General features: G+C 42.4%; 1 pseudogene; it reads left to right on the top strand.

The window, feature by feature from the left end:
* The first annotated feature begins 1,991 nt into the window (after window positions 1–1,991).
* On the top strand, window positions 1,992–2,905 carry LOC121167077 (annotated as a pseudogene).
* Window positions 2,906–3,930: the final 1,025 nt, after the last annotated feature.

Raw genomic sequence — 3,930 nt, 5'->3', positions numbered from 1 at the left:
TTCACACACACAAATACATAAATATATACCTTTATACTATACACACACACACACACACACACACACACACACAATCTACATTCACAAACACATATACAATAATACCCCATTCCTTGCCAAGGTTCCTTGCTTTGCACACCCCGTCTCCCCATGTCTCTCCTTCCCCATCTCCCTCTCTCCCCTTCTTCCTCCCTTCTCTCCTGTGCCCCCATTTCCCCTCTATATCCGCACTCCCTCACACAATCTATCCTACTCCACTGTTAGTGTGTTGGCTAGTGCAACCACTATGAAGCCAATATGGAGACTGCTAAGAAAACTAATAATCATTTACCTATGACTCAGCTATCCCACTGCTGGGAACATATTCAAGAAAATGAAATCTGCATATGAGAATGTGACCTGTAATACTGTTTGCACTGGAACACAATCTACAATAGCAAAAACATGTCAATTGAAAGAGGAATATATAAAACATTCTGTGTTAAAGCTACTCTATGGAACACTACTCAACCAAAAAAAAAGGAATGAAATTCTACCTTTTCAAACAAAAGGGTCACAGCTAGAGACCATATGCTCAATGAAACAAGTCACTCCCCAAAAAAGAAATACCATATGTTCTCTCTGATGTAAGGCAACTTTCATGCAAAATACAAAATCAGTCCACACACATATTCATACAGAGAAATTATATAAGAAAAATTATATCATACAGAGAAATTATATTATGTATTATAATATAATATAATATATTATATTTTTGTTAGCATAACAAGCAGAAACGATACATTGCAGTAAGCATCTCTCACATAAAATCACTTCTAATGAAATTGTTAAATAAAGCTTGACAACAGGATGCAAACCTTGGACCACTCTCAACAGCTACAATATCATGATACACTTAAACAGCAGGATTACGGGGTTGTGCCTGTTGCTGAAGGAATATACTATCCTAATAATATGGAGAAAAACAGTGAAATGGAAGAATTCTGAGGGCATAAAGGGAAATCCCTGAGCCTATGAAATTCTATCATTAAAAATAAAATTTAAGGCCAGTGTGGTGGCCTAGTGGTTAAAATCCTCGCCTTGAAAGCGCCAGGATCCCATATGGGTGCAGATTCTAATCCTGGCAGCTCCTCTTCCCACTCAGCTCCCTGTTTGTGGCCTGGGAAAGCAGTCGAGGATGGCCCAAAGTCTTGGATTCCTGCACCTGCATGGGAGACCTGGAGGAAGTTCCTGGCTCCTGGCTTCAGACCTGCGCAGAACCAGCCATTGTGGTCACTTGGGGAGTGAATCATCAAATGGAATGTCTTCCTCTCTTTCTCTTCCCCTCTCTGTATATCTGACTTTGCAATAAAAATACAATAAATCTTTAAAAAATTAAAAATTTTAGAATAATTAAAAGTACCTACCTACCTACACAAATACACACACACAATGGACCACCTGGAGTTTGAATGTCTCATGGCGGACACTGGGAAAAGGTTTCCTGCCCATCCCTCATCCAAGTTGAAGCTGCACACAGCCACAGCAGATGCACACAAGCAGGGCTATCTCTACACAGGCAGACACACACCACAACTCCACCACCTCCTGCCACCAAGCATGAGGCAGTAGTAGACAACTTCATGTCAAGATTTCACATGTCCTTTAATTATTCCAACAGGACTTTCAAACTGAGGTACTGGACCCCCTTTAATCTCTTACCACACACATTATGTCAAGGTTCTCACTTGCCACATACATCTCAAAGTTCTGCCTTCATTAGCAACATATCTTGGTCCCTGTTTCCATCTTTACCACCAAAAACACAAATCATGCACAAAATGTCACTAATGTGTGCTAGTCATGTATAATGAAAGAAAATCTCAAAATAAAGTAATGCCACATTAAATAGAAACCTCCCTTCTCTTCCGGTCTTGGGAGACCTCCTCTATTGAGCTTCTGAAAATACTGGGTCCTGTGGCCATGGTGGTGGTGAAAGCAGCGAGCCCATGGTGATGTTTGAGCACATGAGAGAAAACGTGAGTAAGTTGCTCAAGGGGATCAAAAGATACAATCCTGAGAACCTGGCCACCCTGGAGTGCTACCCGGAGACACAGGCCAAGGAGAACACCTACAGCCTAGAGGCCAATCTCGCTGTGCTGAAACTGTATCAGTTCAACCCAGCCCTCTTCCAGACCACAGTCATGGCCCAGATCCTGCTGAAGGCCCTCACCAAACTGCCCCATGCTGACTTCACCCTGTGCAAGTGCATGATCGACCAGGCCCATCAAGAAGAGTGGCCGATGTTGAACTTATCTGGACAATAAGATGCTGGACTCTATGCTTGGTATATGCTTACAATGACGGAATCTCAACTGAACTTGAACTGTGGTTACAAAACAAGGTGGAGGAATCCACCATAGTAGGAGGGCTAGGGGAGGGGGAATCCCAGTACCTATAGAACTATGTCTCATAATACAATGTAATCAATAAAGAAAAAAAAGAAAAAAGAAGAAGAGTGGCCAATCCGGCAGATCCTGTACCCTGGAGACCTGCTGGAGACCTGTCGCTTCCAGGCCTTCTGGCAAGCCCTGGAAGAGAACATGGACCTCCTGGAAAGAATCACCAATTTCGAAGACTCTGTCCACAAATTCGCCTGCCACGTCATGGACATCACTTACCAGTACACTGACCGCTGCCTGCTGTCAGATTCTCAGGGACCTGAATGACAGTCAGCTGAAAATGTGGATGGGTAAATATGGCTGGAGTGCTGACAAGTCGGTCCAGATCTTCATCTGCACCCAGGAGGAGAGCATCAATCCCAAGGACATCATGGAAAAGATAGACTTTGACAGCATGTCCAGCATCAACATCATGGCCTTCTCCCAGTGATTGGCAACCCCTAATAAAGACCTGTCGACTTAAAAAAAATAGAAATCTTCTTACATCCTTCAAGATATCAGTGCTATACAACAATAATGACGTCTTTCTCTTAAAAATGGGAATTGGACCTGGTGCAGTAGCATAGCAGCTAAAGTCCTCACCTTGAATGAACCAGGATCCCATTTGTGCATTGGTTCTAATCCATTCAGCCCCTCTTCCCATCCAGCTTCCTGCTTGTGGCATCGGAAAATAGTTGAGGATGGCCTTGGGACCCTACACCCACATGGGAGACCTGGAAGAAGCTCCTGACTCCTAGCTTCGGATATGCCCATCTCCAGCCACTGAAGTCACTTTATGGCATGAAAGATCTTCCTCTCTATCAATAAAAATAAATGTTTTTTTAAAAAAGGAACTAAGTGAAATGTACATAGAAATAATGTTTTTGGTAGCTGGTGTAAATTTCTTTTTTTTTAAAATTCTATTGTTATTTACATTGTATTATGTGGTGCAGTTTTATAGGTGCTGGGGATTCCCCCCACCCCTCCCATACCCCTCCCCCATGGTGGATTCCTCCACCTTGTTGCATAACCATAGTTCAAGTTCAGTTGAGATTCATTCCTTGCAAACACATGCCTAGCATAAAGTTCAGCGTCTTATTTTCTAAAGTTCATAACAGGATATCCAGAAATTTTTAGATTAATCCATGTGTTGTCAATGCCACTGAAATGAGTATTAAGCTACAAAAGAAACCCTTAGACTGGGGACTTACAAAAGTTATGAGAGGCAAGCCTGACACTGTTCAAACTTTCATACACATGTATGTGTATTTTTTCATTCAAGCCAATCTGAGTGTCAGGCTGTTCTGCTTACTCTTAATTCTCAACAAAAGGAAAGAAAAACATCACACTGACACAAAATGTGGCATAATTTTCCTCAGCTGATGCAGCTCACGGTTTAAGCCAGGTGCCAGGATAGTCATAAATCCCAGCCTCCAGAAAAGCACCCTGGACAAGAGCTTTGGTTTTATACAAAATTAATGTTCCTGGGGCCCAGTGCAGCGGTTTA

Source organism: Ochotona curzoniae, unplaced genomic scaffold (genome assembly GCF_017591425.1).
Source record: "Ochotona curzoniae isolate NIBS_2020 unplaced genomic scaffold, NIBS_Ocur_1.0 patch306, whole genome shotgun sequence".
Taxonomy (NCBI): domain Eukaryota; kingdom Metazoa; phylum Chordata; class Mammalia; order Lagomorpha; family Ochotonidae; genus Ochotona; species Ochotona curzoniae.
Note: the sequence above shows the minus strand (reverse complement) of the source record. Positions and strands in the feature narration are given on the sequence as shown.